This window comes from Larimichthys crocea, chromosome XXIV (genome assembly GCF_000972845.2).
Source record: "Larimichthys crocea isolate SSNF chromosome XXIV, L_crocea_2.0, whole genome shotgun sequence".
Lineage (NCBI taxonomy): Eukaryota > Metazoa > Chordata > Actinopteri > Sciaenidae > Larimichthys > Larimichthys crocea.
Genome location: NC_040034.1, coordinates 18460067 through 18487594, shown reverse-complemented (window position 1 = coordinate 18487594; position 27528 = coordinate 18460067). Strand labels below are relative to the sequence as shown.

The following is a 27528-nucleotide window of genomic DNA, read 5'->3' as shown; positions in this document are numbered from 1 at the left end:
TAGTGCGATCAGGGAGGCTTTACTGCAACACAAACCTCACCTGGAACGGTATAAAATGTGACAAATTTGATTGTTTTATTTGTTATTGTCACTTATATTGAAAATAAAATCTGTGCCCCACTGTTTTTGGATCTACTTTTTGTATGATGTGACAATACTTGAGATGTGCATATAGAATTAAACATCAAAGGTATAATTGAGTGGTGAGGTAGGAAAGGATGGAGGCAATCTCAAGGTGAAACCCAATACACACAAATGCATTATACTTAAAGATGGTGCTTGAACTAGAGGGCTGATTGTGTCTTGGCACTCATCCTCTCCCAGTAGACATATCAAGCATGTCAACAGTACACCCTACAGTGGATTGCTTGACAACACCAGCAGAGTGGTGTCATCTGTCTTTTTCCCAGCATGCCCAGCACTCAAATCTACTGCCAGTTTCTGCAGACTGGATGTGGGGATTTTATAAATAATAGAAAAACCCTCCAGATTGGGAATACAAGCACCAAAAGCAATGGAGGAGCCACATTGTTTTGGCTTCACCAAGTTAACATCATTTCATTACGCATTAATGAGGAGCACGGCTCATAACCTGCTCCTGTTCTTTGAAAGCTTTTTTTTATTTTTTCATGAGTGCTGACCAGTTTTTGTCTGTGAAGAGATTTTTTCTTGAAGTTCTGAATTGACTGGAATCTTTTATGAGAAAGTGCTTGATATCACAATAACAGGGTCAGCTTACAATCATGCAACTTTTATGACTGAAGCCAGGGTTGAATAAATAAAAATAAACACAGTTTAGTGCACTCCAAGTTCAGAGACCAGCTTTTAACCTGTTATGCCCACCAAAAATTCAATCTAAAATTGTGACAATTTAAACACATCTCTTCAGTGTTACTTTCCTTCTCTCTTCTATCCAAAGAGATGTTGATTTTTGAGAAAATTATTACAATTAAAATCTCATAGATATAGAAACATAGATACTTCATTGGCCGCTGCTGTATGTAGATGCTATATCTGCAAGGTCACTATATTGGGGAGGTCAAGATCCGCTAGTACATAATATGACTTCATATGACATATGAATATGACTTCACTATGAAGTTGACTGTAACTTTAATTCTGAAGCGATATCATGAAATTTGTTTTGTTAGAAACGTGACAAAATGAACGTAATACCGGTTACTTGTTGTAATTCATTTTGGTTATTGAGGTTGTACAGGATTTTTCGGAAAAGCCACATCTTCCACTGATGTGTAGGCTCTAATCTATGAACAGGAAACGTGTCAATAATTTGAAATTTCAGCTTTTCTATATCCATGATAGCGTTATGAAGCCACCCGTTTGCTTATTATTGTATTATTAATCATATTGCATATCAAATTGTAAATGTATAATCTGTGTTTCTATGTCTATGAGCAGTCTGGCATTTGCAACAATACTACAACAATATTATCATCTTATCATCTCTCTAAATACGTGACCTAAAAATACAGTTCTGATGCTGTCCAAGCTCAATGCTTCAGTAATTGTAGGATTATTAAGAAGCCTCCTTTTTACGTTGGTCCCACAGCAGGCTTGTAAAATGCTAGCACTCACATAAAGTCTTGCCTGTTTGTACTAGAAGCTGTTGTTAAACAAATGACTGAATACCGACATCAAGAACTCCAGCTGATGCATCATGAACTAGCCACCTCTGCTTTGCCCCATCATTACACACTCATTATACAGCTAACCGTCCAGCATTTACTGTCGGTGGGGTTGTCTTGGCTCTGACTGCACAACAATTTTTCCCATGTGTTGAATAGGGCAGCTATTAAATGTGCAAAATAGTGGCTGCTGGGTAATAAACAAGTGTCCTATTGCTGGATGTAAGAGAGAAAGCACTGATTAATGGTGATATTATGCTTTTCCGTAGCACAGGAAAGTTTTTTCTCGACCTTGGAAACAGGAGATAAAAGATAAGAAAAACTGTACTGTATGGTCCCCTTTTTTTTCTCAAGCTTTAGATTAAAATATCCTTTTTATCACAATCCCTATTGTATATATGAGGAAGGATTGAGTCTAGGGGTCTCAACCTTCATACAGACTTTATTTATGTGTATTTTATTTCATCAGATATTATGCAGCCATTCATGAAAAATCCAATGATGGTGGAAGGTGGAAACGACAAAGATTTATTATTAAAGTTTATTTTCTTGCACCATACATAAAAGCTGAAAATTTGAATTAATAAAGTACATAAAGAAAAAGCCATGAAGCTCATCATTATTCTCACATAAGTTAATTCATTTATAATGTTAGCATTCAGTATTTCTACACAGCCTTTCTAAACACAGGATTTAATACAAACACAAGGCAGAACTATCCACTAATCACTCATACAAATCCATGAAATAATCAAATTAAGTGATTGAAACAAATACAATCGTGATAATAATTAATTGATTCAGTGGTGCAAAACCACCATTTGACTCTAACTCTACAGTATAAACAATATTGTAAAACATGTATGAATGTGATTTGTGTCACATTATTACAACAACAATACTAATAATTTTAAAATAATAAATATAATTTAAAAAAGGGGACATATAGGAACTGTCAGTGTAGCTCAATGGCAGTAAGGAACAGCATACTTTAACTATCAGCTTTCTTTTCTTGAGTACCTTCAGCCTTCACTGAAATCCTGGCTGAGCTCACACTGACTGACAGCACACATTCTCCTGCTGCTACAACCTCTTTTTCTTTTTCTTTTTAACCTTAAATATGCCTTATAATAACCAGTCGCCTGGTTGTATTGAAAACAATGCCAGAGTTTAAGTAAGCGATCTTGCGAGTGAGCTCGCAAGATTGCCAATCCTTTAAACAAAGAGTTTTCATTATTTTCTTTGAGAGTTGGGAGAAATTGTGGCAGTGTCCCTGAAGGAATGCCAAAGTGGAAGCATGCCAGCAGACATGGCTTTCAAACATGAGAAGAAAAACAGTTGCCTTTGCTGGAATGGACAACTTCCTACTAGTGTTGGAATGTCAGAGGAATAGATGAAGCGTGAAAAAATAGCAATCATTCAAAAGCATCACATCACACAGTGTGGACTGTATAATATCAAGGTGATAAGAGAGGGTGATGATTAGTCCATGGCACTGCAAATGATGGGGTTTCTTTCTCTTCTTTCATGTCCATGTGAATAAAACAACCACACCAACAGAAGCCTCTCATCTTCCATGTGGGTTTGGTGGTTTTGTACCAGGATTGGATCTTCTTTGGATTCAGTGGTCTAGTCTAGTCAAATTACTTGACTGCACAGGCTCTGATATCATAGCTTTTTTTATTAAAGTTTGTCCAGGCTCATCTGCCAAATATCACAGCATGGTAGTATATAACTGTACAGACCTTCTGGAAACATGGAAGCAGACACAACATGACAGTCCATGCTCCAGTTGAACCCAAACCCGTTTGACAGTCCATCGGTATAACCACAAAGTATGTCTGAAATTCCTGTTGTGACCCACATGTTGAGGCCACATGGCAGGTTTTTTGTCTCCGTTTGAATCAGGGCTCGGTCTCAGTCAGAGTTGCTGAATCCCCTCTGGCTCTGTCAGCCTGTTTGCAGTGTATCATGGTCAGCAGAGATCAGACATTACATCAGCAACCAGAGAGGTAGCATGTGTTAGCCTTTCAGTATAGACTTGGACCTCAGGTGTTTGCACTGTGCTCATCTTGAATTGCAAATAACTCAAGTTATTTCATTTCCTTTCTCTGCGTGTTCCATTCTTCTGAATGCTGTGGTCATTTGTGCTCTGTGGCAAAGCCTCAATCATTTCTTTTCATACAGAAGTCAGAAACCATTCTAGCAGTGTATGAAGGTTGCAATATCCAATAAATATGCAGCAGAAGGACTGTCTTCATTTTTTCTGGTCTGGGAGCAGCTGCCATTAATGACTGGGCTAATTATTAGTACCATATATCCCATATGGTCTGTTTAAGATTAGCATGAATTTCATTTTAATTCATCACATGGTTTAGCTGTAGCACAGTCTCACAACAATTTAAGTTGTATATTTGTCATTCTGGCAGATCATTTTTATGAAATCACTGTTATAATAACTACTTAAAAGCAGGAAAACAGAGCGATCTTTTTATCTTTTTTTTTTTTTTGTAATGGCACACTTGGCATCTCCCACAATCCACCAACGTAAAGGTGGTTAGGGCTATTTTTAATAGAATAGCCGTTAGCCTCTTTGCTTTTAAAATACACATGACACATTAAATGTGTACTGACTCTGTTTAATATTCAAAACCCAAAGGTAAAAATACATAATGCATATTTTAGGTTCTAGGGGAAGGTCTACTGAAACCAGCAGTTCGATTTTTTTTCGCTTTTCAGAAATTCCCATAGGCAAAAGTCAAAGAGCGTTCCTTTGACTACACTGTAGTCGGTGTAAGTGTCTGGGATCCCATTTTAAATTTATAACGTACCGAAGCAGCAGCCAGTTGTATTATATTGACTTTAGCTGAGTATTTATTGAAGATCTTTTCATTTTTTTGTGTTTTCTTTCAGTCTTCTTTTGATACATTTTCATTAAGGTTGTTAATTATATCTTTTTTCAAACAAATTATGAAATTAAACCTTTGCAATAACATTTTTAGTCAAGCAAGGTCTGTCTAAGGTAAACTATCTGAATAAGTACTGGATAAAATGAAAAGAGAGATTCAACAGACATTCATGGTTCCCAGAGGATGAATCCTGAATCCCTTGATTTTTCTTCGAGGTTCACATTTGTGTTTTTTTTTTTGTGTAACATTATGATCAGGCTTTTCAAATCTACTTTGTGAAAAATTAGCAAATGTTAGCATGCTAACACACTAAACTAAGATGGTGACCATTGTAAACATTTACTGCTTGTTCAGTCATTGTAAACATGTTAGCATTTACCGTAATCACAACAGAAGTACAGCATGGTCCAAAAACATCTTTCTTATGAAACTGTGGCTATTTATAGGAAACGTTATCTATTTTCAACTGCTTGTGGTTCAGTAATAACACTTTTCAACAGATCTGAAAATTGATGACTCACATTAAAATTCACCATAAGAAGTGCTGAAACTGTGCCCATATGTTTAGGAATACTTGGTCCATTTTTACCTCTCAGTTCTGTTCAGGTCAGCAGTTTAACATTTAGAGATTATGGTACAAAAGAGCCTAAAATCCAAATCTCTTTGAGGCACTACGAGTGTTTTGCACACAGGGTAAGAGGGAGGAGCTGAGTCAAAGGGATTGAATTGTAGCCCAGTCAGAGTCTTAACTGCTGGAAAGCTCCACGTTTAGAGGTGGCTATGATTTCAAAATAAAGTTTGGTTTGGTTGTTTTTGCCTTCAGACATGCAATGAGATAGCTGTGCTTCAGCTTTCATCACTAATGTGCAGTGAAGACCAGAAACAGTCTCTGTTTTGACTGTTCTTGAAAAGGCTCCATCGCCTCTACGGCTAGTTAAGAGCACTGGACCATGCAGCTTTTTATTTGTTCCACAATGAATGAAAAACCTCAAGGGCAGATACAGTTTGCATTTTATTCAACTATTGCATACAATCCAGCTCGTTTAGAGTCGTTTATGTGCTCTCTTATAGTCAGCAGATGTCTAATTGAGGTTAAAGGAATTATGGATGAATAAACTAAGCCTTGAGGGAAAACACACATCTCTGGACTGGGATTTGTCTGCTAGGCGTAACTTGTTGGATCTCTGCAAGAGCTCACTGGTGTATGTTTAATTCAGGAGTGATCACATGTGCTTGTGGAATGCAAGTGAGGGGTGAAAGAAAAGCTTTCGGCTTTCTTCTGCCAGTTCATTCCACTGTGGGGGTCAAGTCAAGGATTCAGAGTCCCACAGTAGGCTGTGCAGGATTAGAGATGTGTTTGCTTCTGTAACAAAGGAGGGAGCTCGTAAGCTAACAGTGTTATTGAGTGACTGTGTAACATCTGAGTCAGACTCACCAGTTAATGAAATGTATCCCTTTGAGTGTTCATTGTTTACATTAAGTGTTTCTTGCCAGAAGTGTTGCTCTGTATTATTACGTACATTTCTTACAAATTACATTACATAACTGCATAACCAGTTTTTGCAGTCAGCAAACATGTTTCACTCCTGGAGTCCTGAAAGGCATGTACTTCCTCATATAATATCTATGCTTCCTGTGGAACACAAGAACATTACCTACCTTTACCAAGAACATACCTTTTCAGTACCACTAGTCAAAGCAGTGTAATGACACTGCTAGCTATTTTATGTGCAACAATTTTTGGACCAATTCTCATAATCAGAAATAATATCCAAGCCTTAAAGCCTCTGGGTTACCCATGGTAGTGGGCCAGGTTTGCTAAGAGACACGCTACTGACTGATGAACCTTATGAACATTAATACAAAGCCCTTGAAGAAGGTTAAATCTGGGGTAACTGGAGTTGTAGATCTGTGAAGATGTTTCGCCTCTCATCCAAGAAGCTTCATTAGTTCTGACTGACTGGTGGGGAGTCACACTTGGCCTTATGACCATCGGGACTGGAAACGTCAGGCGAAACGTCTTCGTGGATCTACAACCAAGTCCAGATGCCAAGAAAGATGACCTGGATGACTGAGAACCTTCACAGAATACAAGGCCCTTTTTTTCCATTTGGCCCACATAGTATTAGCTATCAACTGTCCACTCAACATTTAATATTTAGGGTTGAGTTTGTATTCCACTCCAGATAGAGGATGCTAGTTACTTGAGCTTGCTTCCCTCACATTAGCAACAATTCACAAATGATGTTACATTTTGTTTGTGGTTTTTCAACAGTCACTGGCAGCTCTCGCACACTCAGTGTTGTGTTCATAGAAAGGAGGAGGTGTAGCTAGCAATAGCTGTCTTTCTTTCATGCACTCCATATGTCACTTAATCACAACATGGAGTAAAGTACGTCACAAAGTAATGTTTCACAGCCACCTACACAGCTATTCCATTGTCAGTACAAAATAATCATGCTTACTAAATTACTCTAACATATTCAACTGCAGAAAAATAAACAAGAAGAAAATCATTTTTTGGCAATAACAATTTTGACAAAACACAAACCACACAATACAATTCACACAGCGATCATCTGTTTACTGATTTCATAGCAAAATGAACTCAAATCTGAGTTCAACTTTGAGAACGCATGGCAATTTAGAGGATAATGGTTGACAGACATGTGTAGTGTTTAGGTTGATGAGACATCTAGAAGAAAGGCCGAGAGATCTTTTAATAGTCACATTGTGACAGTAAGCTGTCTGGCCTTTATGTTCACTCTAACACAGAGCTGCTGTGAGATTCAGCTAATGAGATGCAATCTGACATTTAATAATGGATGAATTAGCAGAAAAAAACAGAAAGAGAAAGTAATTAGAAAATGGGAAATGCAGAAATTAACGTTAAAGTTCTTAACAAATAGTTGAAAAGTTTGTTTGTGAATTAAAGGGTCACTTCACAGATTATTTACGACTCACGGTGTGAACAACTCATCTGTGAAAATAGATGCGTGCCAGCTTCTGCAGCTCTGAAGCAGCTTGTCAGATCTAAATAAATAAATAATTGTTATGATGTCATTGCAATGTCATTTTTGGAGAAGTTGGGGGAATGGCGATTGAAAGATGTGGGTGTGTTGGAGAAGTTGGGGGAATGGCGATTGAAAGATGTGGGTGTGTTACAGACAGGGAGGGTTTAAGCACAGGCTCTATCATGTTGTATTATGGGAAGTGTAGGATCCAGGGTTTTTGGATGTTGACTCATACTAATGACTTCTGCTGGCTTGATTTTGATTATTCTTTTAATTTAGTCTCTTGAAAGTTGCCCTAATCCTTGGACTGGTCAACTAAAGTTCCAGTGTGTAGGATTCACTCACATCTAGTGGTGTAGTTGTTGAATGCAACCCCCTCCACTCAGAGGATTGTCGCCAGAAACGCAGAAAAAAACACGAAAGATAGATTTTCTGAGCCCTTTAAGACACATTAGGTCTGTTCATCCAACCACTAACTGAGCAGTGAAACACTCACATATATATCCATCAGTTCAGTTACTTCTCCAGCTCACAGATAGGCCTTCTATGTTGTAGTAGGGATGTAGTTGAACAGGAAATGAGAGGTTCAAAGCTGAAGCAGCTGACAGATGATACTGCTCGACACTAATGACCTCTCATACAGCAGCTTCACTCAGCCTATAAAGGTCGCTGTCCAAGGTCCTGAACGCGCTTCTCTGCTCAAAGGACACTGTTAGACTGTTAGACTGGACACTGTGCAGTTTCTTCATTATTTGTATTTATTAATGCTCTTTTTTTGAAGATATGGGGCTCTAGACATAGGGGAAATCAAAATCGATCTTACCCCTAGTAAGATCGATTTTGAGTCTGTATTTGAGAGTTTTAAGTTCCATATTATAAAGATCTAGTGAGGCACATTTGTTTCTATTTTAGGTGACACGTAATTATGGAGTGTGTGTTAAGTGCTTTCAAATCTCCTTTGTGTTATGTCCCTGTGTTCTCACCAAATGTGATGGAAAATTGAATAAAATGCTGGCCAAGAAAAAACAAATATCAGAAAGATGATACCACATATGTAAAGTAATATAAGCATTAAAAAGTCAATTAAAAACATAAGTAGGACAAGTTAATGAAATGTTTTGATTGGGGTGGTTTACGTCTCTGTATGGAGTTATTGTGTTCACTGTGCTTTCCTCCAAGTAACCTGGTTTCTTAGTGTAGTCCAGAGATGTGCAGATCACTCCTGAATGTGTGAGTGTGAACATATGTTTGTCTGCATGTATTAGCTCTGTATGTTGACCTGTCTATAGTCTAAGGTCACTTCGAGCCCACTGGTTAGATAATAGATGGATGTTCTCAGGAGTAATTTAAAAGAAGCGAGTGTTAGAAGCAGGCCTGATCTCCTCCGGCATCTTGCTCCACTGATACACTGAAGCCTAATCAATCTTCATTGTCAGCTTGAATTTAGAAACTGCACCCTGCCTCAGGATTTCAGACTGCAATTATGTTCACAAAGGTCAGAGATATAGCTTGGCGATAAACCAGCACACTCCCCGTGGATGACCAGTTCAATCAGTTTTAAAAAGGTAGACAAGCTAAACATTTCAGGGCCAAATAAAAGATTTCCACACACAGTGTACGGATATCACTAAGGCAATGGCTTATGTGCTTTTATGGTTGCATAAGTTGTGTGCATTTATGCACACACATGTCCATAATGTCTCAGTCAAAAGACATTTGTGACTGCAATGCCATTTTCCAGGGTGATTGAGTGAAATGTACTCAACAATGACTCCCAGGAGTGGTACACCTTATTTTTGAAGACTTAAAATGCACCTTTAGTTCTCTGGAGATTCTAAAACTAAACATAAATTTGTCAAAATACAGCAAAGAAATAACAGCAGCAAAACTAGTGGAATATCACATTTTACCATTAACTAATCAAGCCCACAGTTTTATTTTACAGCTGCGTACTGTAGGTACGAGACAGCTCAGGCTGCTGCCACCGGGGACATGCCGCAGCCATTATAAACCATGATTTCTTATAATGCATTTGGAAGTTAAGCACATTAGACTTAATACACTTTAAGATTTATAGGGGCACATGAGCGTAAAGGCCAACTTTCCTCAAACTTAATCCCAGAATCACACAAATGTCAAGGCTACAGCTGTGAGCCTGCGGGTGGTGGAAAATATCCAGAAGCAGAATGAAAAATATCAACATTTCAAGTGCACTTTAGTTTGTGTTATTGTTTTTTTCATATTTTTCATCATGTGGCTCTCGATTTGAACACATTTTATTTGGGCATGTGGTGTTTAAAAATAAATTGAAGAGGGCACATACGTAAGGTTTTTATAGGAGACATGCTAGACAGTTCCATCCACTTAGAATTGCCGCCCCAGGCAGCTGCTGGTATCGGATAGATCCATTCATTCCAATGACATAAGAATGGACCTGTCATGGACTAGCCTGCAATCCTAGACAGCTGTATCTCTACATGCAGTTGGAATACAAGAATAGTGGAAGTTAGACCTGCAATATTTAATATTTGGGACAGTGTCAGCTGCTCAAAAGCTATAAACACATCACTGACATATTATCACGTTACATTTATTTGCAGTCTTGCCGCGTTCTCCGTCTTCCTTTCACACTCCAAAGTGTTTAACAGGTTAATTGGTGACTCCTAATTGGCCGTAGGAGTGAATGTGAGTGTGAATGGTTGTTTGTCTCTGTGTGCCCTGTGATGAACTGTGACTGAACGGTGACCTGTCCAGCGTGTACCCCGCCTCTCGCCCTGAGTCAGCTGGGATAGGCTCCAATTTATTTGCAGTGTGTTTGTTTGTTTCGGCTGAGAAATATCTAAAACAGTATGGTGTAATAAAACCAAAACAATGAACTGAAAGATGCTAAAACTTGGGCATCTTTGTGATAATTCTCCGTGGGTTCATCACAACAAGACACCATTGAACCATTTGACCCATTTTAAACACAACAAGAAATCAGCTGCACACCTTCACGATATGCCATTCATAATCATCTGCTAGTTGTGGTTGTGAGTTTTGAGTATTTCAATCTGTTGTATGTCTCCTGTTTTTTTTCCTCGAGATATTCCTGAGATTCATTTGAAATGATTTGAGTGCTGATAATTAATTTCTAACAACCTAGATACTCCTGTAAGAGAGTGCTACTGCACAGGCCTACTATGCAGGTCAATACCAAAAATGTATGGGTGAATTTGTCCTTTTAGAGAAAGGATTTTATAATAGGCCGTCAAATTATATTTTAGTTGCCAGTATCTGCTATAAGTCGTCTGAAATCCTGACTAACTATCACTTCAGAATAGTTTTACTGTGCTTCAAATTGATTTTTAAACTTGTGCTTTAAAAGTGGAAAAAACGTCAATCAATGATCTGACATTTACTTTAAGTGAATCCAAGAAGGATATAGATGAAATTTGATTCTGCTAGTCCCCACAATGTCTGGTGAGGCTAAACAGCACGACTGTGGGAAATGTAGCAACAGATGCTGCTCGTGTGGGTGTTGCACATATGGTTTGCCAAATAATCTTACACTACAGCGAGAGTGAGAAGTGAGCGAAAGCATTGTGTGAAGTGGCTTTTTTAAAATCAACAGGATTTTCTGTTGAAATAAAATATCTAGTGTGTAACTCTATATATTGGTGCTTTGGAGTCTGGAGTTTCTGAGTATGTTCTGGGCTTTAGAAAAAGTTGGATGTTGATTAATCTTGACTACACCTCTCAGAATTTGACTGTTTAGAGAGATTTTCTGTTTTTTAATTAAATGCAAAAAAAAAAGTCAAAAATAAGATGAGGAAATTTCCACCTGGCTAATGTGCCACAATTCCGTTGACCTATAAAGGCTTCATACTGTCACTTATATCCCAATTCTGAGCAACTGTTGAAGTGTCCAGCCTGCCAAGCACATACATAAGCAATGACTTCTGCACTGACAAAAGGTCAGAAGATACAAGGGAGCAGTCTGCAGAAGGAGTCTGATATAAAGGGCACATACACTGCTGGGTCTCACTTTGGCTGCCTTTCAAAGAAACCCGTCAAAGAAAAAAAACAATACAGCTAAAGGCAAACAGTGACTGGGCAGAGAGGTTAAAGTCATTACTGGATCATTCTTTTTTTATCATTAACCGGCCAAATTAATCTTTTTCACAAATCTATCTATCCACCAACAACGATAAATGATGCATTAATGAACGCCTTTGTTCTTTTGACTTAGGACCTTCGCTTTATTTGCCAGAAGCCAAACGAAACGCCCATATGGCAGCTTTAATTTATGTGTGTTCACTTTCCGAGGTAAAACGCTGTCACCTTGCCCGCATATGCAGCGGATCAGCATGGTTTCATGACATGACAGATTGTTGTGCAGGTTATGCCCGCAATATGTGGAAAGCAATATCCAAGGCTGCAGAACCAATATGTCCTTTACTGTGTTGTAACTGTGTCATTCTCTGGTGTGTGTTATTCCCTCTCCTCTTGTTTGCACGAGAGCGTGGAGGTTGTACAGTGAACAGTAAGAGATGAAAGATGGTGGGATCATGATGCAGGCCTTAAGTACCTGCTGTTGTATTTCAATTAAGCATCATATGTTATGTTTGCTCTTAACACACCACACATGTACTAACTAGAACTAGAAGTGGAAATCGTTGTTGTGGGTTTATAGTCAGTGGGAAACATGCCATTACACCTCCATACCTTCCTTACTGTAAACAGGGGGTAGTGAAATGTACTTGAGCTGCTTAGTGTGTGTGTGTGTGTGTGTGTGTGTGTGTGGTAGTGAATTAGCTAATTAGCTTCATGCATGCCAGTTGAAGAGGCCAACATGCAGGGCATACATAAAGAAGGCAAGGGAGTGTGGGACTTAGCTCCAGAGGTTGGAGGCATTCAAAATAGATCTCACAGAGTAGACACGCGATACAGTTCACAAACGAGTGCAGGATCATACATGGAATGCTTCTCTCTCCATTGGGAAGTTCATTAATTTCAAATGAGCGAATCCATTACGGCTGCATGATTCACTGCAAATGCACTGAATCAGGGCGACCGTGTTGGCATGAACGCTGTAAAGATGTATAGGCAATTTACACGAAAATATTTTTTTGTTGGTGAATCAGATACAAAAGTTGATCGTGTAACACAGATTGATCAGTTTTCTCCACAAGCATTTGAAATACAGGTCTTACCAAGACTGACATGAAACGTACATGCAGGTGGTTAGCAGCACAAATCCATTATAGATTAAATGTGATCCAGGAGTAATGCTGCACATGGTGCTGTGTGTGCTTTTGCCCTCTGAGATATCAGCTTGCCTCGGGCCTTATGGAAACATTTTTCTGTTTTTTTTATAAGCAAACTGTAGGGAAACACCAACAACAGCCTGAGGACACACTGTGGCTATGTTGGCAATAGCAGCTTTACAGACTTTATAGATGCTAGCAGCTCTGCCTTAAGGGAAATTCGAAGGAGCTGACATCTACAATAAAGACGGCAGGGAGTTATTGCCATCCTTAACCCTCCGGTAGCATGTTATGTGACATGTCGCCTTTGAAAAATGCACTTTCACATTTTAGGGGTTAAGTGCAGGCCAGTGATGCTGACTTCAATAGGGTGATGCTAAAATAAGAATGGACTAATGCGATGTGGTTCACATCCAGGGGTGGTATACATGAATCATGGTGACAGTCTTGTGACCACGGTTTAGCTCCACTAAAGGATGGTTTTAGGAGGTAAACAGTCGAAACTCTTCATACCCTGTGTGTGAGAAAGAGCGTAACAGTGGATGCACTGTGTATCAAAAATTAATGAGCTTCTTTACACAAGGAACCGATGGCAACAACGATCGTGAAAATAATTATGTAGCAGCAAAAGTTTGACGTGTGAAATAACAACAGAACAAGAGAAGTGTGCTGCTGTAGTTCATGTTGCTATCAGCTCCCCTAATTGTCTGTGTTTGCCTCTACCGGACAGCTGGAAGGACACAGTGTCACATATGATGACAAAAACAAAGTCTTGACCCTTACAACCCCAGCTGGAGTGGCTCCGTAACATTCTCCACTCACGGAAATAAATATCAGATTGCACCTGACCTCAGCCCCACTGCTCAAAATCCTAGTGCCACCATAAGAGGCTTTACTACAGACCAGAGGCGGGTGAATAGGGATAATTTAATGAAACATTAGATGAGGGCACTCCACAGTCCTTTAACAAATTGTTTTTCTGACTGCCAAGCTTGGCTCAATTTGGGTTGCCTGAAGGAAGAGCTGAGTGAGAACCTGAGAAAAGAAAAGGGAAGGAAGAACAGTTATGCACCTCCAGCGTTAAGAGGTTGTGTATAGTAATGGCGCCAGAAAAAGAAAAACTATTGAAGTGTGAAAGATGAGGCCATCCTATGATGGCTAAGCTTTAACTAGAAGAAGAAGATCTTCTTTTGTATTTATGAGAACTTTCCACTGGACAGATTAAGTGCTATTGACTTTCCACCAGAGCCAGCAGAAGGCACACTTCCTCTCATCCACAGCCACCTATAGGCATAAACAGGTGGCTGCTGGGTACTGGCACCTTTTCCTTGGCAATGGTAGGTGAACAAAGGCTGGCCTTATTATGCTGGCGAGACCCAGGGAAACATTTTCGTGGCATCACAAAGTAGATTCACCCTTCATTACCTCTTTGTGCTACATAGTGTTCCTAAGCTTGGGATTTAAAGCTGGCCACAGCGAAAAGCCTTGAATTAGCTTAATGAGAAGAGCCAGGCACATGACTTAAACCTCACGTGGAGAGAAAGTCACAAACAGGCACTTAGGAGCCAACATGATTATTGTATCTGTGTGCCGCGATCACGGACTGTTTGCGTGTGTGGTTAAAAGAGTGGAGGCTTACATGCGAGAGAGTGAATCATGCCAAACTTTGTGTTTCTGCCGGATGGATTCTTGGTGTCTTAATAATGAGGGCAGAGAAAGGCACACGGCCATGAAATGTATGTCTCAGTTGTACATCGTCGGCTTTACTCAGTTCCAGTGGGTGTAGGCTAAAGCGTTATAGTAGAGTTTAGGGATATAATCTGTATTGTATACTGTGGTGTACAAAATAATAATTAGCTGAAAGTGGAAGAGATGTGTTTCATTGTCTTGTAGCCACCTCTATGGATGACAATAGAAAAAACAAAGAATCTCCAACAATGCACAGACTGCTAATGATTAGCAGTCAGCAGCAGCAGCATGGAAAGTGTGTGTTTGTGTTTTGAGTAAGTGTGTGTTCTTAGGTGTGCTGTGCAGCAAAGCCATTTAAATAAATTCCTTGACCTCAGCCCATGATCAAACATAAAAACATGTTTCCGCTCCTTCCCTCCTCATTATTCTTCTGCCGTTTCCTCTGTGCATTGTCCGTCCGTGCAGTGGTACCCTCGGACAGAGAGGTTAGAGTTCCCGGTGGCTTGACAGTTCATTGCAGGTTGTGAGCAACTGCCAGAGCACACACCATCCATTTTTTATTTTTTTTTCTGTGTTTTTCATTCTTCTGACAGTGATTGCATGAGCCTGGTGATCACATAATAGAAAAAGAAACAAGATGATTGGATTGTGTTCAACCATCAAGAGATGTTGATACTTTATACTGAGTTCAAGAGCAAGAGATCAATGAGCAGTGACCCAAGATGACATACGAGGAGTCAGTGGATGCAGTAGTTCTAAAGTAGTTCTTAACACCTGCTTCATAGTAGCTGCACAAGCAAATAGTTGCCAGCTGGCTCATAAATCAAGAGTTCACTACAGCCTTTAGCTTTGCACTTGTGACATGACCTGCCAAAAAAAAAAAAAAAACACCCCTCAGCTTTATGGGGGGAAAAAAATCCATTAACCAAAGAGTAAATACTTGGAGCCCTGTGACCTGTCTGTACACTCACACACACTTTCCGTAGATCTGTAGTGTGCATGATCTCAAGGTCTTTTTGTCAGGTAACACTGACAAGCAGAACATGGGAATCACATTAAACCCTGCATGCATCATTATCAATGTGCATGGCTGACTGTGTAGACAAGTATTAAAGCCTGGAGGGAAGCAGTGTGGAAGACGTAACCTTTGATCAAAAAATGTTCAGGAATTTACGAGCAGGTGTATCTTTTTAAGCCAAAAACCAGGAGACTGAAGGAGTATGTTTGGACAGCCGTGGACTCCTTTCAGGTATGTATGATTCATGTTGAGGGACCAGCCGACCTACTTTGGTGTCTCGTCCAATTTCATTCTTAAAATAAGAAAATGACAAAACCCTGTGATTGGATACAAGATTACAAAATTGTGAATGGGTCTGGGTTTCTGTAGCAGCCTAGTTTGCCTCAGTCCATTCACAGATGGATTTTGACATCAGTGGAGGATGGGAAAACGCTAAGTTCCTTTACACCTGAGGGCTCTTGCATCAATACATCACAGTTTCAGTGTGGTCTGTTAGATTTAGTTGAATTTGGGGTGGTGCTTAGCTCAGTTGGTAGAGCAACCGTCCGATGTGCGAAGGCTCAGTACTTGCTGCGGAAGCCCAGGGTTCGAACCTGACCTGTGGCTCTTTCCCACGTCATTCCCCATCTCTCTCTCCCCACGTTTCCCGTCACTCTTCAGCTGTCTCTAAAATAAAGCTTGAAAAGGGCAAATAAAATCGATTTAGTTGGATTCTGTCACTAATGCCGTTTTGGAGAATGAGACAACGGATAGCTGCTATGGCCCCTTACTCAGTAATGAAATGTTTCCCCTGTGATTATTGCCACATTGTAGTAAAATTGGAAATGTGTATTGTATTCACATATTTGTCAGGCAATAAGCAGTGATGTGACAAGGAGCTTAACAGGCAGGTAAACAGGCTCACTGACAAAGCCTTGCTGGGATGAGAGTCACTCCCAGCGTTGGCTGGGTGTCCACATACTAGCAAATGAAACACCCGAGTTATCCATTTTTTCCTAAAAGACATGCACCACAACACTTAGTGTTGACTGGGTATGGTTTATATGATAGCATGCATTGACTTAAGTACTGTACTGGTTTTACTTTTACAGTACTGTTTTTATCTGACAGCTAGAGTTACTTTTCAGATAAAACAACAGATAAAACATACTAAATCCACTGCCACTAAATATCACACTAGAGCACCTTAGACCAAAACAGACGGTTGTTACAGCCTGCCAGACTCAATTGACAAAGCCAGCAAAATTGTAAAACCCACTTCAGAAACAAAATAATACTCTAAACTTAACCTAATTTATTGAGTTAGATTGGAAAATGCAAAAATGGCTGCAACATAATTGGGACAAAGGGCACAAATCGACAACATTATGGAAAGGATCTCTGCAGATGTATAACTTTCTGTTAGATTAAGGTCATTTTTATTAATCAGAAATTGTTTTTATCATCGCTATATCACTTGCCACCAGACTCCCATCAGATAACAACACACACACACACAGACTGCAAGATCATTTCATGCCCAGGATAAAATAACTCCACTATACACTACATTTTACATAGTAAACAGTTGTTTGCTGCTTATTAATGTTGTAATGTTCTCATACTGTATATAACCTATAAATCAGTGATTCCCAACTTTGTTTGATCTGCTTGTTATGTCCCAGATTTCCACCAAATAGATTCTTGAACTTCTGAATGTTTCTTTTCAATTCTTCAAACAACTAGGTTTATGGTTTATGGTTTTTGTGTGTGCAACACCAAGAACATTTTCTATCCAAAAATCCATCCAACCATTTATGTTCACTTTCTTGGGGTCGTGTCATAGTGGCAGCAGGTCGACCACAGCAGTGTAAATCTATTTGAAAATGTGAGCCACAATCCTACGATGTAATTTCTATGATTTATTGTATTTATTATTATTAAAGAGTTTAATGTCTGTAACTGACGTAATTGACGTTGACGCCAACCTCACACCGACGGGAACGGAAGCGGCCGCCGCGGTCACCGTAGCAAATAGAATCCAGTCTAGTCAATGAGAGCACTCAACAGGGCGCGGATCAGAGCACGCGTCCCAGAAGCGGCTCTCCGCGCCACGGCGCGAGCTTTCCGCAGGATTTCTATTTCTTCCGCGAGCCGGGCTGAACCTCGTAAATTTCAACAGAGCACTGCGCACCAGACAGGAAACCGGGCCTTGAATCAACGTAATAACTCCGCCCCCTTTCAAAATAAAACACAATACTCAGTTCATGTAGCTTTTACAACTTCACATCAACGTTACGTCATGACCGTGGCACCAGGTGATCAAAGATCGATCAAAGGGTCTCAACGAGAGACTAATTGTTGAAGTGGAACAACACACAATCTTTATGACACAAAAGATGCTTTTATAATCTCCTCCACGTCGGAGAAGCAAAGTCAGCTGTTTGTTGTTTGTTGTTTTTTTATACACTGTTTATCGGCGGGGTCTCGGGTATGTCCAGGATTCTCTCGTGATCTCGTGTGAATACGGCCGGCTCGCTCCGGCTGCCGTTCCGCGGCTGATCCGCGTCCGGTGTGAGTTGACGCCGGGCAAAGTACTGTTCCGCTTCCGTTCTGCTTCCGTTCCGCTTCCGTTCCGCGTTCGGTGTGAGTCCCGTGTTACCCCACCAGGTTTCATTTTAGCCTTTAGTCGTGGTTACCCATTATACAAAATAGTTAATTTAAAGGCAAAACTGAACTAAACTTAAAACCGACAACATTAGACCGTGTAGAAAGTCTCAGTGAGCTTTTCTAAATTGGAGTAGTCTGTGAAAACTGCCTTCTTGTACAATTTAGGTTTAGTTTGGAAGCAAAACAGACTAGTGAAATTGAATTTATTTGACAGCAAAGTTTTCCACCTCAAGTTTACTTGTGTCTCAGAGGGTGAGGGGAAAAAAAAAGAATTGTATGGCATCACCTTTGGGAGTAACTAGTAAGTAGCAAGTGCTAGAGTGGGTGCAATCCTGCAGCTTTCTCAGCCAACCCTTTTGCTAATGGTGTTGCAGAAGTATCTCCTGCAAAGAGAGGAGAGAGGCTCAAATGAGGCAGTGGAATGACAGTCAATAGACTGGGAAATATGAGAAAGAGAGAGGGGGATGTACTCAAGTTGATGTGTTTATTTGCTGCTGCAAGTGCCCAGTAGAAATCTTGATGGGCAAATACATTTTGGGTCCCCAATGCATTAAAAAAATAGACATGGCCTGTCTCCTACCATCAAACTCTTGAGGGATAAAACATGGCCTGAGACATTTTGTGACTTTTGGCTTTACTTGGGATCAGTTCATACATGGCTCCAGAGTTGAAATTCTATTTAGTCATAACATAATTCACTGATTTTGCCTACGTTTTGAGAAATGTCTAAGAATGTGAAAGGGACTTACAGATTTCAGTTCAGATCACGTTTTGACACACAGACAACTTTCATTTACGACTGAAATGTTATTGTAAATGGGCTAGGCCTGACAGGTGAGATGACTGTGAAAGTGTTATCAAGTGCAATTGACTGAACAACTAAAGACACAAAGGTGCGAACAGGTGCCAACACAATAGCTTTGGATTGTCAGTTTGATTTCTCAGGTAGGTGTACTACAACCCAAATCGGAGCAACCTGGCTTTTTCACAGTCCACCAAATTTGAAGTGTACCACAAAACCATTCCTGACGGCTTGATGTACAAGACCTGTTCGATTCATATAGCACAATCAAGTCTTTATTCAGCATTGAATTAATTCAAAGAAAGGACCGATGCTTCGTGACAGTGAGGCAGAGTAATGTGTAGCATATTTAAAAATATCCAAGCCGAGATGATTCATTACATTAAGGATAACTGCTGACTCACATGTTAATCAATGATGCATTGAAACATCTAAGGTTCCTTGTTAACCTTTCATCCAGCGCTAGCTGTTGATAGCCCCGAGGCATAATGATTGATGAATGTTTTTGTTTAATTAGCATTGCCTAGATGAAGTTAGGCACACTGAAAAGAAGGCTAATGTTAAGATATTGTAGTTAGTAAAGTCAAGCTAATGACAGGAAGTTTGAGGTTGAAAAATGAGGCTAATGCTAATTTACAGGTTCAAAAGTCAATCTAATGTTAGGACTGAGATAGGAAATAAAGCTAATAATACAAAGGTTTTAAGTTAAAATGATGAATCACTGCTACGATTCAAGGCTAATGGCTTGTATGACTTCTAATTATGTGCTTTTAATGTTATAGCCACATGTCATGATTCATTAGGGAAGGGTACAGAACACCATACTTTTACAGGTACCAACCCAGTGAAGCCTGCACTGAATACTCATTCACATTTGATCAATTGGTGCCAAATTTCAGTGCCGTTTGCAACTGAAATCACACATTTCTTAAGAGAATAAAGTAGAGAAAAAAGATACAGCTGGGTACTCTTACTGAATACCAATATCTGTATTCTACCATAATTGTAATGAGAGAAGGCCATGAGAGAAGACCTTGCCCTCTTTCATTATCACCACTGAGGTGCTGTGGTTGTACTGGGAAGCTTCCAGGCCTGAATGTGTAACTGTGGAAATGTGATCAGGACTGTCAGTGAAACACCCAGGAATACTGTAAATAACAATCATAAAATTAGAACTGTATGTTCTCCACTTTCACACATATATTTGGACTTAGTCTGAAACACAAGATCAGTATTTTCTACTGTATTGAAAAGATGAAATAAAGAGGATGGTGGACAAGCTGGCTTTAAGCAGATATATGGATTGAAATATTTCAGTAGTAACACTAACAAGAGCCTTTCTGGACAGTTGTTTTGAGAGAAGGATGACTGGTGTTGCTGTGGCTCATTGACTATCTTCTTCTGCTGGACGATGATACAATAAAGCATCTATATAAGGGCATTTGAAGAAATTACTTCAAAGAAGCAACTGAGATAGCAACTACCCAATCAGATCTCACTTTAGCAGGATAATGGCATTCAGGTCCCCAGAGGCAGAAACAAGGATGTGTCATAAATTATGAATTTCCATGAGAACAGATATGGATGGCAGTGTCATGCAATAATTGGCACAGCACTTAGCGCCAAGTGAAGCTGGCTGGTGGCTGGCTGATGTATGCCACAGGCATCTAGCCCGAAAACACGTTAAAGTGATTTGCAGAGTCAGCGTGACACAAAGTGGTGCCTCCAATTATCATGTTGACCCGAGGCGCTATGATATGGCAACCTAGTTTGATGACCTGTAGGGCAGGATTGTGGGGAGGCACAGTGGGTTCAAGGTTAGAGGAGCCCTCTGAAATGATTGGATGTGCACTTGAAAATATCCTCATGTAAAAATACACCTGTTTTATTAAAGAAGGCTACACACTGAAAACAGGCTCATCTCCATCAATATACACAATAATTTCCAAATTGTTTGCCAGCCAAAAAGATACTTTCATAAACATTTCACAAACCTGACAGCATTTAGTTCATTATTCTGTTGTCATTATTTATTTGTCAAATGCAGTGTTGAAAGGGAAATGGAATTATCTCAAACAAATGACTCACAGACATAAGAGTTCCAAGAACCGTTAAAAGCTCATGATTTCAACAACAACAACAACAACAACAACAGGACACTAAACAAAGACAAGGAAGTTGCAAAATCAAAGACATTTAAGAAATATGCTATTTGCTCTCTTGCTGAGATGATACGATTAAAAACATGTACATGTCTGTACATACAATAATAAGCATGGAGCTTAGGCTGAGATTCATTTAGCTTTGCATACATAATGGGGACACGGGCAAACAGCTAGCCTGTTTTGGCCCAAAAAAATCCAATTACCAGCAGCTAACATACCTCTAATAGTAATTTAACCAACTACTGCATTATATGGAAAAGCTTGCAAAACTTTAAATTAAAGATTAAGTTCACAAAGACTAAAATGAAAGGATTTTAAACTAAGTTCATATGAAGAAATAAACAGTTCACATTGGTTCCGTTGTCTTTACAAAAGGCTGGTACTTTTGACTTGGGAGGACCTTTGCTTGTTGCAGTTAGCTCGTTGTCTTAATGATGTTTCTTTTAATGATTCCTTCATTTAATGAGCTGGATTACCATCTTCTTGTTCTCTTCTCTCTTCAGCAGTGTGGCGATGTAATAGCCCTGTGGAAAATTAAAGTGAAACCTCATTTCTGCCTGGGATTGTTTCCTTGTGTACTCCTTTCCTGTGTTTTAATTGAGTTATAAGTGAACAGTTTGTGAGCGTTGTTCTTATGGGCGTTAACGACGGTTACATCCTCAGTCATAAGTAGCAAATGCATGCATTCAGTTCACCGAAAACATCAACATGTTGAGTGAACGGTGCTCTTTTAGCATAATTTGCACCCTCCTGAGTTAAGTAACCATAATCTAAAGAGCTCTTCCAAGCCCAACTGTATTAAAATCCCTCCTGCAGGGTCCAATGGATTAAGAATGTTTCAGCAAATTCAGAAAACTGTAACAACAATATTAATAACAGTTTTTAAAAAAAACATAAATCAACAGAAAACAATTTGTTGTCATGTGGATTATCATTGCCCAGAGTGTTTGCAGACCCAGTGTTCTCTGCCCTTGAAATTAAAGGGATTAGATGTCAGACAAATGTTGAGGATCGGTGCCATTTCTCATTTTCTCCTGCTGTCTGCTTCCCCTCGTCGTTTTCCTGCAGGTGAAAGACTGAGCGGATGAGGTGGAGGGTTTCTTCCTCAGCTCACACAGAAACGACACCTTGCAACGTTCATCCGTGGGAGGAGGGGAAAGACTTGGGATTGTTTGCGGCCCGCAGGAGGAATTCAAGGTCAGTGCACAATGCGCTCACACACAAACAAACACACACACACTCACACACCTACGCACACACACACACACACACACAGTCAGGTTTGAGAGCAAATAAATAGATGGAGGCAGCTTTTGCATCGTCTGTGTTTGTATTAAGAGGAGTCCGATGAATTGAGAAGATTTTATGCATGAGCTGCATCACCTTCATGAACAAATATTGGAGAACAAATGAAGAATCTGTTCAATATCTCACACAGAATAATAGATTTTAAAGATAAATTGAGATGAAAGAAAAAAAAAGAATTTAATGACAATTCCCAAATGTCTGGCCTTCTTTATCTGCCATTCTTCTCTTTCCTTTCATTTGAGTCATTTAATTTAATCCACTCTTTCTATTTTATTTCCTTCCTCGTGTTGCTTCCTTTGTCCTTCCTCCTATTCTAAATATGTATATATATTTGAAGTAAAAAGTAAAAAATTTTAATTTATTTAAAGTTTCATATATTGAAAGAAAATCACTAATCAAAACTTTCAAACACTTTGTTGGGCTGTCCAAGGTTTTTTTTCCCTGTGAAGTCCACACTGTGGGAAGAATTTGGTTTTAATTGCTTCCCCATAGATTGCTGCCTCACTGAGAAACTAGGTTAATTGCATAAGAAGAGAGTCACTTGTGACCTTCACTGAATGCTGCCAACTGCAGTTACTGCAGCACGCATACTGCGGCGTTGCGTTCAGTTTATTCAGCCATAGCTCTAAAAATAAGAGGGCATAGCCTGGATGTCGGCCTGTTTTATATAAATGTTGACATCGGTTTCAAAAAGCTTTTTGAAGTGTCAGTCCTACAGAGCTTTCCTGACAGGATCATGGTTCATTCTGTAAATCCTCGTCCTACGTGTCAGCATCAGCCATATGGGTTTCTTCAGTGTTGTGATGGCACTACAGGTTGATTATCAAAGTTGCTTTATGATGAAGAGAAAATAGAAAGTAAATTTAGAATGAATCGAAGTCCGAGAATCCAAGTGCATCGGTATTTCTTTGCTTACTTCAGTTTTTACCTTTTTTCGTCCTTCCTCTCTCATTTGTTTTCAAGGTGAGTTGACCGGCCGTCATTTATCCTTTATATTCAGACAGCCGGAGAAAGGAGGGATTCAGCCCCGAGACAGGTCTGGCAGAAATCAATCAGGCCTGCAAAAACTGAGCCCTTCAACTATCTCTAGCCTTCCTCCTTCCATTCCCTTCTTTTTATTTTATTGCTATCTTTTTTTCTTTGTTTCCTTTCTTACTCTCTTCCTACTGTCTTTAATTCCTTACTTCCTTTGCTCCTTCCTTCATTTTGTTTTATCTCTCCAACTTTCTTCCTTCTTCTTGTGTTTGGTTTCTTCCATTTTCCATCATTTTTCCATCATTTTTCCATCATTAATTCCTTCCTTCCTTCCTTCCTTCCTTCCTTCCTTCCTTCCTTCCTCCCTTCCTGATCTTTTGATTCTTCTGTTCTCCCTCCTGGATATTCTCCTTCCTTCCATCCTGCTTTCCTTCCTTCTTTTTTTCTTTTGTTCATTATTTCCTGCCTTCCTGCATCCCATCTTCTTTCCTTGATTCTTCAGGTCTCCACCTCCTTCTTTAATGCATCCCATCTATTTTTTAGCTTCCTTTCCTTCTTTCCTAGTTCCTTCATGTCTTTCCTTCCTTCCAGCATTCCGTCTGTTTTTATTTTATTTTATTTTGTTTGATCCTCTCTTTCTTCTTTCCTTTCTTGCACTGTCTGCCCATATTTCCCCATGATTTTCCTCATCTCTACTTTGCTTCCTGGTGAATGTGAACCACTGACACAGAGCCAATGATAGCTGGAGATGAGGTTAGGGCCATGACATTCCCCTTAGGACTTATGCCTTGCACAGAGTCCTTGCAGAATATTCCGCCAAATTACGTCACTAGCTGAGGATAATAATACCTGTTTTATAGGTTGAGAATCCCAGGGCACTGTGAAGGACAAGCAGGGTCAAATGAAAACACAGACAGACTGTAAATTGTATTTCATTGTCAGAGATGGCATTCATTCAAATATACATAAGAAATTTAGATGATATAGATTCAGAGATGATTTGATTTGGTCTCATCATGCTGACCTTTTTGATACTCAATTCAATACTCAAACAATTTGCGGACGTCATTGATGGACTGGTGTCCTCACAGTATCCAATGTTAAAATTAATCAGAGAGGAAAATAAACAAACAACAACAACGGACATCAAGTATTAGGACTGCTACCTGGCAAGAATAGGACACATGTAGTGAGTCATATTCAATTCTCAAATGCCCTTCAGAATTTAATGGAGCCTCTAGTTTGACGACAGTAGTGTTAAACGTTATTGGCAGCTCAGACTGACTGACACAGAGCAGCATTATTGGTTGAGCTGTTGCTAATGAACAGAATAAGGTTAATTAAATGTAACAATCTGCGCTGTGTGTGACCATATAAACTGCTAATATGTCTGAGTTAAAAAATGTTTTAATTTGAGATGCATCAACCTCTGCATTAAGCGTATCACATTTACCTTCATCTTCTACAGTACAAAAGGCATTCAGGATAAAGAATGTAAATTTGGATAGCCCCATTTACAGTTTGTTTTTATGGCTTATTCAATTCATTCAGTTACCCATTAGCTGTTGCTCTTTAAAAATGAATAGGTGTGAATAGTTGTACGTCCTCTGGAGGTAACGTTCAATGCAAAACACACAATGATGTCACATTCAGTGTGCACATCTTTGTGTTCCTGACAATTCTTCAGACACAATTGTCTCCTGCGCCGGGTCATGAATGCCACCACTTCCTGTATCTATTTCAAATTTAAAGCCTGTGTTTCAAATTAAGGCCATACACAGGACTTCATACTGTCCAGCCATATACTAAGTCTTGACTTACTCTTGTCATTTGACTTTGTCCAACTTTGTTTTTAACCATACAATATCAAATAAGTTTTGTCGGTCAGCTGGTCCACTACTTTAGTCTATGCTGTATGAAAAGGAATTGATGGATTACCATGACATGAATGACTTTAGTGACTTTTCCTTTATACCACCATGAGGATGACATTGTGGCTTTGTGTGAGATATCTTCACAACTATTGGATGAATTGCCATAACCTTAAATCACAATGTCGCAGTTTGGTTCCGACATTCCCGTCAGCCTCTGCTATACTGTGTGGTAAGTGCCAGTTAGCAAATCTTAGCATGCTCACACATCAAACTAACATAGTAAGCATGCTAAATACTTTACTATACTTTATATTTAGCTCAAAGCAGAGTCCCAAAGAGAGGCTGCAGTCTTTTCATTTGTAGCTAACAGTTAGTTTATGCTGTTTTACTCATGTCGTGTCAGTATAATATTATTATAGCACATCTTCCTGGCTGTTATTGAATTTGCCCACTCATTTGGAGAGCCTCTGGAGAGGCCACACAGTCTAACAGTAAGGAGATTTATTGGTCAGTTGGCTGTCAGAGTTGTACTTGTAATGTACTCATCAAGGTTTAACACTTTTAGCTGAATATTTGATGACATACAAAAAGCTGCTAAATGGAATGATACTAGTGACTGACAGGGCTATTAACTTTAACTCCAATCTATAGACAGGAAAAAGCCTAATCATTTGTTAATAATCAGTGAATATCAATCATATTAACAAATCAATAGTTAAGTCCTCAAGGAAATTCTCCTGCTGCTTTTTGTCTTTCCAGAAACAGGCTCCTCGCCTAAAGGAGGACAATATTCAGTCTATCACGTCAAACACAGACTAATTGATTTGCCAAATAAAGCTCTTCCTACAGTGCACCAACCCCCCCACACACAGACACACATTCTACCCTCCATAATATGAATTTTAATAATAGCCAATGGAATATTGATGTGATCTCAATATGTCATTCCTCAACATATTGAGTAAGTGAAGTCTAGCTCTCTGAGGACTGACTGTATTACAATGTAATGAACTGAGGCTATTTGATTAAAGGGTTGTTTAGACTAGGTTTTCAAGTTTGCACTTTAGATTTTGGTGAACACACAGATTGGCAAAGAATGTATTTTCATAAAAGTTACTTTTGAATTTCAGGCCACAATTTAACCAGTATTAGTCTTGTTGACACCATGTCAAAAAAACACTACAGCTAGCAGTAGCTAGTTGCTACTTAAGACCCAATAAAATGAGCTCTGTCCATCAGAAATGGTCAGAGGTCTGAAATGTTGAGTAAAAGCAGCCAGACGACTTCAGAGGGAAAAGCAGGAAACATAAAGTATTAATGCAGCTTCACCAAATCAAAGTTGGGATATAGTGTTATGCACATCTCGAAGATCGTACAAAGCAACCCAAGTTACAGTGCAAGAACAGGCCACCGGGGCACCATTTCCACTATCATAAGTCAGTGTCCCATGAAAGAAAAAAATCTATAGCTGTTATTTTAAAGTTAATATAACAATAATATTTGCATAATGTTGCTTTAATATCACTTTTCTCTCTGTATCCACCGAGTAGCTCAGTACCTGGCACATAAATCAGCCTTGGTGGGACAAGGAGAGTGTGGAATCCTGCATGGATGCACTGTTGAACACAGATAACTAAATATTGTCAGGAGGCAAAAGGCAGAAAAGAAGAAGGGAAGGAAGAAGAAAATATGTTGGGTACATGACCCGTTGCAATGAAAGTGATGTGGCGTCAGTTTTTTGAATAACGCGGAGACGCATTAGTTCCTCAGCAGATATCTTTTGAGAGTGGGTGTACTTGGAAGGGTTTGCTCCGAGATCTGTGAAAAGAATACAGAGAAATATATGACATGCTTTAAACATTAACCAAACAAATTGAGTTCAAAGAACTAAACCAAACTTGACAGTCAAACAAAATCTGCTACATCCCACAGTCATGCAGATTATATAAAAACTGGCTGATGAAATTGTAGCAGAGAATCTGCTGTGCAGCAAAATGTTTAGTTGTTGTTGTTGTTTTCTTCCCTCCTCTGACTGAGCTTTGATCAGAAAATGTCTGGATGGTAAGATCCCTGAATAGCTCATCCTCCTACAGCAGCTGTTTATGAACTTGTCCCAAAACTGTCACCGTGGTTGATGAACGGTAGCACAAGCCCTAGGGAGGAAGTTTTGAGCGAAGGATCATATCAGCCCCTTCCTCAGAAACTTTCGATGGCCTAAGTGCTTCTGTAT

At 39.4% G+C, this 27528-nt stretch overlaps 1 protein-coding gene across 3 annotated transcripts in view; it reads left to right on the top strand.

Annotated features, from left to right (window-relative positions):
- The window catches only part of LOC104930751 (leucine-rich repeat and fibronectin type-III domain-containing protein 2), a 120172-nt gene that overhangs the window by 22106 nt on the left and 70538 nt on the right, over positions 1 to 27528 (top strand). For 2 of the 3 annotated variants that reach the window (XM_019267560.2, XM_019267559.2), the window contains exon 2: positions 22210 to 22338. The gene's annotated coding sequence lies outside the window, so the exon portion shown is untranslated. Of the gene's footprint in view, positions 1 to 22086; positions 22339 to 27528 lie in introns of those variants that run through there. The other variant, XM_027275154.1, reaches the window with a different exon arrangement.